Source organism: Squalius cephalus (assembly GCF_949319135.1).
Source record: "Squalius cephalus genome assembly, contig: scaffold_37, whole genome shotgun sequence".
In the NCBI taxonomy this organism is placed as follows: domain Eukaryota; kingdom Metazoa; phylum Chordata; class Actinopteri; order Cypriniformes; family Leuciscidae; genus Squalius; species Squalius cephalus.
The window spans coordinates 1,199,641-1,209,008 of record NW_027645811.1 but is presented as its reverse complement, the minus strand read 5'-3'; the positions used below and the strand labels follow the sequence as shown (position 1 = coordinate 1,209,008).

General features: G+C 35.1%; 1 long non-coding RNA gene across 1 annotated transcript; it reads left to right on the top strand.

Annotated features, from left to right (window-relative positions):
- Positions 1–2,764: 2,764 nt before the first annotated feature.
- On the top strand, positions 2,765–8,718 carry LOC307154210. Its single transcript, XR_013820305.1, has 5 exons — positions 2,765–3,183; positions 3,412–3,439; positions 3,596–3,842; positions 4,243–4,404; positions 8,268–8,718. It is a non-coding gene; the product is annotated as an uncharacterized lncRNA (long non-coding RNA).
- Positions 8,719–9,368: the final 650 nt, after the last annotated feature.

The following is a 9,368-nucleotide window of genomic DNA, read 5'->3' as shown; positions in this document are numbered from 1 at the left end:
TCGACTTATCTGAGAACACAATATATGCCTGCAACATATATCTATACATATATTCGACTTATCTGAGAACACAATATATGCCTGCAACATATATCTATACATATATTCGACTTATCTGAGAACACAATATATGACTGCAACATATATCTATACATATATTCGACTTATCTGAGAACACAATATATGCCTGCAACATATATCTATACATATATTCGACTTATCTGAGAACACAATATATGACTGCAACATATATCTATACATATATTCGACTTATCTGAGAACACAATATATGTTCAACATATATCTCTACATATATTTGACTTATCTGAGAACACAATATATGACTGCAACATATATCTATACATATATTCGACTTATCTGAGAACACAATATATGACTGCAACATATATCTATACATATATTTGACTTATCTGAGAACACAATATATGCCTGCAACATATATCTATACATATATTTGACTTATCTGAGAACACAATATATGACTGCAACATATATCTATACATATATTTGACTTATCTGAGAACACAATATATGACTGCAACATATATCTATACATATATTTGACTTATCTGAGAACACAATATATGACTGCAACATATATCTATACATATATTTCACTTATCTGAGAACACAATATATGACTGCAACATATATCTATACATATATTTGTCTTATCTGAGAACACAATATATGACTGCAACATATATCTATACATATATTTGACTTATCTGAGAACACAATATATGCCTGCAGCATATATGAACATGTATGTGTCCAAACATGTGAAGAAAATATTTGAGTTCATCCATATATGCAGGGGCGTAGCCAGGACATTATTTCTGGGGGGGCCAGCTTGGGCCAGTCTTTTATTTGGGGTGGCACTTGATTGTCAAAAACTACTATTTTAAAACTCACTCAGAGTAGCGGTTTTCCCGCGGCTCGTCAGGCCCTAAACAATGGATTGAACTTCCTTATGGACACTAATAATGTCTTATTGATAATCCATGTTATTGGGATGGGTGCTTAGATCAGTGGTTCTCAAACTTTTTACACCAAGTAGACTACCACCTCAGAAAATATTTGGCTCTCCAAGTACCACCATAATGATCAATATTAAAATACAGTAGCGTAGTAGGCCTAACTATTCAGCTACAGTTATGCACAGCTAAAAAAAACAGGCAGTTTTATTTATAATAAGAATATGTATTGTTGTCAGCCACTTTAAACATTGTAACAACACAGTTTTAACATCAACACTGCACTGTGTGCACTGTTACACAGGTAATTTTTTTAAAAATGTATAAAATGTCATCATAATTTCTCACTGTTTTGTAGCGTTTGCTGCTGCTGCCTTCACCGGCGCTTTCAAAGTTGCCGCTGTTGTGTTGTTAGCAGCACTAGTGCTTGGTTCACTCTCATCCTCTTCAGTTCTTGTATTTGAAACATTCTCCTCCTGATCCAAACTTTTCTTGCCAGATTGAAGCCACAATAGCAGTTTTGAACTTTTCATAATTTAATAATCCACCTAACATTCATTTATATTTAACCTTTTCACACACTTAGTTAAGTTAAAAAAAAAATCAGCTGCTCCCAAGCGTAAGCTTTTCAAGGCGACCGTTATAGATCGTATCACTTTGTTTCCATGGTGACGTGTCGTCACACGACCACAACCACTCAATACATACTGATGTAAATATACAAAATATTCACAAATTTGTTAGCTAAAGCATTGAATCGCCTTTATAATGATCACGTTAGTTGGGAAAAAAAAAGCACAGTTTGAATTTAGCAGTTGATCACGTTCTACTCACACCGGTGAGATCGAAATTCAGTGTTTCCTCTGCGTAGGGACCTTAACATGAGACGGGGATTTTTTAGTGCAAATGACAGAAAGACACAATATGAATTGTCATTTTTAGGCGATAATTTATTTATGTAAACCATGGCATTTTAAGTGCAATATTCAATTTATTTTTCATAATTGTCTTTTTGTTTGTTTGCTGAGTGAGTTTTCAAATCTGCGTCACTCATCGGCGAAAGGTGGAAATAGAGTGTTTTAGTCTGTTATAAACAAAGCATGCACACCTACAAATAAACGCCGACACAAAGTATGACGCTCTCTTCTATACTCACTCTAACGGTATAATTATGTATCTTCCCCTGTGGCTCAGTGGTGAAATCTAAGCTTTTTAGCGCCAGAGACCGTGTTCGAATCCCGGCTCTGGCGGCAGATGAGCTGTCTTACGTACAGAAAGCGAATCCGCCCCTCGCGCCCTCCTGTTCACTCGGCGGGGGTCGAGTATTTATTTCTGAGTATTTATTTAAACTCAGGAGGGTTTTTTTCTTTAAATTAAATTTATTTTCCCCCTCCTCAGACTGGGGGTGGGGCCGTGAGTTTGGGGGGGCCGGCAGGGGGGCCGAGCCTTGACCAGTGGTGGCCGTGGCCCCCCCTGGCCACCACGTAGCTCCGCCCCTGCATATATGATACCATATATCTGCATATATTACAGTATAGTATTGGTTTCTCGCATATATGGACAACATTAATTATAAATATGTGACATACATATTTGTTTTCAACATATTTAATAAATGTATGTAAACATACACTGTAACCCTTTACTGTAAATTTACAACGAATTTCTTACAGAATTGTAGGCTACTGTATTTCCATAATACAGTATTAAGCTGTATCTTTTACCGAACAGCTGTAAATATACAGCACATTTATGTTTTCGTCCTGATAAATTCGTTACCATCATACTGACTGAAAAGGCATTGCATTGTGGGATTGATTTCTTTCGCGCTCAATTCAGTTCAAATGTGACGCGTCATGCGAGCAGACAGTAACGTTAGGCAGCTACAACAGGCAAACTCGTTTTGTCAGCGGGATTCAACTGAACAAATAATCATTCCTGTTATCAAGATAAACAATGTCTGCGAATCTGTGAGCAATTTTAAAGCTTTTTTGAGGTTCGGTTCGGTTCGGTTCGTGTTTCAAACATTAGTTGCCTGTGACGCAGCAGAAAATGGACGACGTTAACGGTAGCAGCTACCTGAAGACGGATGGAAGAATTTGTCATTGAATAATCTAACCTGCGCGTGACGATAAGTGGGATTTAGAGTTTGAGAAGATGGAGAATTGTTCAACTGAGTGATACGGTAAGCCAATATATAAGTTTTTTTTTTTTTTTTGCGTTCGCATTTCTACATTGTTTTCACGTATTTGGTTTGATTTTGCGAACGCGGTTTACTACCGTGGCCGCGCAAGCAATTCACTGACTCTGTTCCACCTGTTTACCAAGTAACGTTAACTTCGACATTTCATATAATAGACAACCTTTACCATGCTATTTGCATGACGTGCATTTGATATTTTTTTCGTTTTAGGCTTTGTAATCTGATGGCCATTGTTAATGTAAGTGCTTTTAAGTAGTGTTACAGTTATAGTCTATGTTGTAAAAAAAAAAAATGCTGTCAAATTCTGTCAGTTCTGTGATCGTGCTTTTGAATCGTTGTCAGAATTTTGCTAGCACATGAAAATCCATGTTCCTAATGCTGTTTTCAAATGTAGTAGGCCTGTTCCTGATTGCCATCCCATGGTCCTACAACTACTCCCTAATTCAAAGAAGTTAGACGGTGTTATCCTTCAAGCAGATAAGTAGAGATTATTCAGCAAATCTCATTAATTTGTAATATGTTTTATGTTTTGGGTTCTGTTGATCAAGGTTGTGCTGTCCTTTTTAAAAATTGTTTCAGAAATTTGCATCGCTGATGTCCAGCAATCTACATTTGCCAGAAAGTCCACGACTTATTTCCTGGTATGTAAACATTAAAGGGGTAGATGAAACCTAAAATGAAAAGCCATCATTTACTCACCCTACTGCAAAATATGTTTTTCTTAATTAGTGTTTTTATTTTGTTTCCAGTCCAGATATCTACAATTCTTACATGAAGAAGCATTTATTAGACACGTAAAAATTGTCTTGTTTTCTGAAAGAATAAGTCAAAATTAAGTGAGTTTATGCTTAAAACAAACAAAATTATATGCCAGTGCATTTTAGCATTCTAACCAATTTTAATTTTTAGTTGAAAAATTTAATTCATAGAACTATGAATAGACAACTACATCGAACCACAGTGGAACCCACAGTAGTTATTTTAATTATTAATATTATTTATTTATTCTTTTTTTTTATTTTCTTTTTTATTCCATTACAGGTCAATCTCTAAGCAACCAGTGCTGGATATTAAGTTTGGAAGGTCAAGGTGTGTGTGAAGGATCACAGCCTCTTCATCACTGGCCTGGCAGCGCTGTTTGCCTCCTCCTATAACTTCAGCTTGCAGTACCAGGAAGAGGCAGCACCTTGAGTTTGGTCAGAGGTTAGTCATTGGCATATTTGCCATTCATACATATATATATATATATATATATATTAGACTGAATTGTGTCACTAACCTTGACTTGACAGTATTTATTATGTTGACTACTGGTATGAACAATATGGCCCTGGTTTCCATACAGGGCTTAGCTTAAGCCAGGTCTAGGCCTTAATAAAATTAGGGTATTTAAGCAGCTTTTATAATAATGTATCATTAAAAAAAAAAAAAACATTACTGGTGTGCATCTTGAGATAAAACAGTGGCAGTCATATATTTTAAGATATATCGGTGCAAGTTGTTTTCAGTTGAAGGATTAGTGAAAATTCTGTCATTAATTACTCGCCCTCATGTCGTTCCAAACCTGTAAGACCTTCGTTCATCTTCAGAACACAAATTAAGATATTTTTGATGAAATCTGAGAGGTTTCTGAACCACCCATAGACAGCAACGTCTTTGCAACTTTTAAGGCCCAGAAAGCTAGTAAAAACATTGTTTAAATAATCCATGTAACTAGTGCAACCTTAACCCTCTGAGGTCGACAAACGCGCGGGCGCGTTTTGCTGGATTTTCTCCACATTGTAGCACTATAAACTTAAATTACTCAGTCATTTATAGTCATACAGAAAAAAGAAATATAAAAAAAGAATCTGTGATATTTCTCCTTTTGTATGTGTCCACTTACAATCAAACCAAAACATTGTGCTTTTGTAAAATAAAGAAAATAAACAGGGTGTGCGTTCTGCCTCTCCGTCGCGGTGAACTTTTTTTTCTTGAGCACGTCTATAAACTGAAACAAAACTCAGCGAATACTTGTCACACATTTATGAGCCATATACCTTTATAAACATTTAAGTGTGTACTTTTAAATGATCGGATTCAAAACGAAAACAAATATTCTCTGTTTAAGTAATTTGTATAAAACCAACAAGATGTCCAGCTTCTCAAACGCTTCCTCATTACAGTTAATTTGGCCACGCCCACTCGCGCAAAAGATATTCACATGCAAATCTCCACATGGGCCGCGTCTCGCTCATTACCTCAACAACAAAACACTTCACTTCACTTTTCGTCGAGTTTGAAAGACGTGCCTGAGCTTACATTGGATTTAGGCTACCTCAGAAGAAAAAGAACGCGATTTGAAGACAAGAAAGGTGTAAGGTAAGAAATTCTTACATATTAGTTTGTTATTGTTGCATAAATGTCACGTTGTAGTTGAACTGTTGCTAGATATATGGGGAATATTATAATATTTAGACCCGTGTTTACTGTTACTGTGTTTGTGGATATCTGCTCAAACGTAGATATGTATATGGTAACCATAATGTTTTATATTTGAGCGCGATCGCGTTTGAATGTATCATATTTTTGATAGCGATCCGAATGTATCATATTTTCCTGCGCGATCGCGTTTGAATGTACACATCATATTTTGGATGAAAGCAAAACGCACCAAACGGCTTCATGTTTTTATTATTATCTCATTTCATATCATCATAACGGATGGAAACATTTGAAGTAACATGATAATCAATATATTTTTCTCTAGCTTAGTTGTTACTGAAATATTTTTGAAAATATATATAGGCTGCTATATTGTTATTATTTTATGCAGCACTGCGCATAGCCTATACCTACAAGGCACAACAAACCTGGTGTTCATTATATAATATATTGTTGGAAACATTTGTGTGAGTGTGTGTGTGTATTTGTGAATTTTAAAAAGCAATTTTAACAAGAAAAATCTAAAATGTATTCCCAAAATCGTGCAGGCCTTTCTCTTGATATCAGTATGTTCACTTTTTTTTTTTTTTTTTTTTTTTTTCAGGGCCTAGATGCCACTGAGTCCTGCTGACTTCAACGTTCACAGTACATGTCTCTGTACATGAACATGGTACTTTTTTGTTGTGTATCTTTGGATTATGTTGTGTTGTAAATAAATCCAAACAATTTTAAAAGCCATTCTTTTTTAAATCTCCTCATTCTTTGTGCAAGGGTGGTCAGAATGATGGGCCCTGATAAGCTCCTAATAGGGCCATTAGGGAGGTTCTTTGTCTTTCTCAGGTGTGGAAAGCTTTCATATTAATGAGATGATCCGCCCCTTCGCATATTGCTTTATCACACAAAACATGTCGTAAAATTTTTAAATCAATATATTGTCTTCTCTGAATGAGCAGTCAGGGTGATTCTCACATAGTTTTAGAGCAAATATTCTAGGCTACGTCATACAATTTTCAAAAGTCTTGTGAAGAAATAATCAGTATGGGTTTCATGACCTTATTTCAGTGAGAATTTATTTTTGTATTTTCACAAACCACGCATAAATGTCATTATCTCAAAACTACAAACTTTTACATACATGCTGCTGATATATTATTGTAGCACAGTTTGTGCTGAATACAGTGTAATTAGACTTTAGCCATGAAAATGTCACAAGTAACAGAAATAACCAGAAATGTCAGAGCATGTCAGAACACCTCCAGGGCCCAGAAAACAGCTCAGACCCCAGAGGGTTAAAGGAGAACTCCGGTCAATTTTAACATTGAGCTAATTTTTTTGTAAATTTGGAGTGCTGTCAATACAGAGAACAACGACAAAAATCGGTGTTGCCTACACCGTGTTATCCTCTTTTTAAAATTTGCACCCTGTTGACTTCAATTTTTAAACCTGCTTTTAGCCTCTTAACATCCTTGATGTGTCATACAAGTGCCCAGCCATGTGAGTGATTCCTTCAGAGTGAACACGGGTGAATCTGACTGCAGTAGATGTGAAAGATATCTTGTTGAAACATCTACAAATGTCCGTATGTGAAAATGCCCCTTGAAATCAATTTAAGGTGGCAAATATATTACCCCTTAATAAAAAATGTTAATTTCTGTCACTGCTGTAAACTGACCACTGCATAGAATATGAATATCTTTGTCAGTCAGCTGTCAACAGGCCTAAACAAGCCATGGCACCAAGCACAGAAACACAATCCGTAAAATGTTATCTAATTATTATCAAGAAAACTTTGAAAATATCGATCGAGACATATTTTGTCAATATTGCTCACCCCTAATGCATGGTATTAATTTTGATTTCTTCGGGTCTTAAAAAGGTCTTAAAAAGCCTTAAATTTGACTTTAAAAAATGTGCAGAATCCCTGCTTCATAATATTTAGGTTGAACCACTGTAGTTATATATTTACCAATGTTTTTACCACTTTTCTGGGCTTTGACAGTTGCAATGATATTGATATCAATGGAAGGACAAAACTATCAGATTTCATCAAAAATATCTTCATTTGTGTCCCGAAGATGAACAAAAGTCTTGAGGGTGAGTAATAATGACAGAATTAAAATTTTTGGGTGCAAACATGCATTTAGTCTGGTAAATCATGTTGTCATATATGCAATAAACTTGCAAGGCTTGCAATTAAGTTAAATTATTTCTGTCACAAAGGTTTGGGCTGGATTCTGGCAGTGTGTGCTCTATATAAACGGAGAGTCTAAAGACTGCCTTTCCACTGATACTCTGATGGGACCTGATGAGGGCATGATATTGTTAATGAGCTGGGTGATGAGTAGACAAAAGTTGTAGAATAAAACTTTAAATCTGGCAACCCCACTTCCAAAAATTTAGTTAGTTGACAGTGTGCATGTAAACAGACACATTGAGTTGATGTATTTTACCAGGGCAGAAAAAATATCAGTTATTGATCACAACATCCAACATTGCATTTTTTTTTTCACAACATCCAACATTGCATTTATTTTATTTTTTTCATGTTGTTCAGTTTTAGACCGCTTTTGTGCTGTCTCTCTTTGTCAAAATATATACACTCAGTTAATAATATTTAGTTGTTGTTTTTTTCTGCCTTTTAGACGCTTTCTTGACATCAATCCTGAACGTGGATCAAAAACAAAGAAAGGACAAGTAACTTCAAAGAAAACTGGCCAAGTTGTGCAAAACAAGAACACCACTGTAAGCCTACAGGTGTCCTCACTTCTGCGAAACCTTGCAGACTTTGAATGGGATTTCGTTTGCACTTTTATGGACTATGGTCGTTATAAAGCTTGGAAGAGCCAGGACATTTTTTAATAGAACTCTGATTGTATTCGTCTGAAAGAATAATGTCATATACACCTAGGATGACTTGAGGGTGAGTAAATCATGTGCTAATTTAAATTTTTGGGTGAACTATTCCTTTAATTAAGTGCTAACTGTTACCTGTTTAAGTGTTAAAATTGCATTTTATGTTTAAAAAGTAATTCAGCCAACATGTTCACAGAAGGCAATTTAACTAAATAAATGTTTTAAAACCCAGAAAATGTTTTCTTTTTCCTAGTGTGACTACTCTTATGAAACCTTAAAGTATAATATTTTAATTATGTAATAATAAAAGCAGTATTCCCTGTAAAAATACAATTTATTGCTGTCGACAAGTTTAATAATGTAAAATGTGGTATATACTGTATTTGGTAATTACAGTGGAGTACTGTAAATGCTGTTTACTGTAGTAGTGTTGTAAAAATACAGTATGTGTATAGCAACCCAGCTGCCAGTATTTAACTGTAAATTTACAGTGAAAAGTTTTACAGTGTACATGCATGTGATACTGATGCATTTTTAAAGCTGTGGCATATGGTTATGGTACTTTGTGGATGTATTTGTCAAAAATGACAAAGAAAACACTGCATTATTGTATTAAAATACTATATTTGGTATTCACACAATAGACAATCTCCAACTATAGGCATTTAATTTCAAGGCATTCAGATATAAGGTTTGTATCCCTAATACATGTGAAAGTATGTACTATAGAAATAAGTACATATATGCATGTATACATATATGCGTGTATACATATATGCGTCATATATGCGTGTATACATATATGCGTGTATACATATATGCGTCATATATGCGTGTATACATATATGCGCCATATATGCGTGTATACATATATGCGTCATATATGCGTG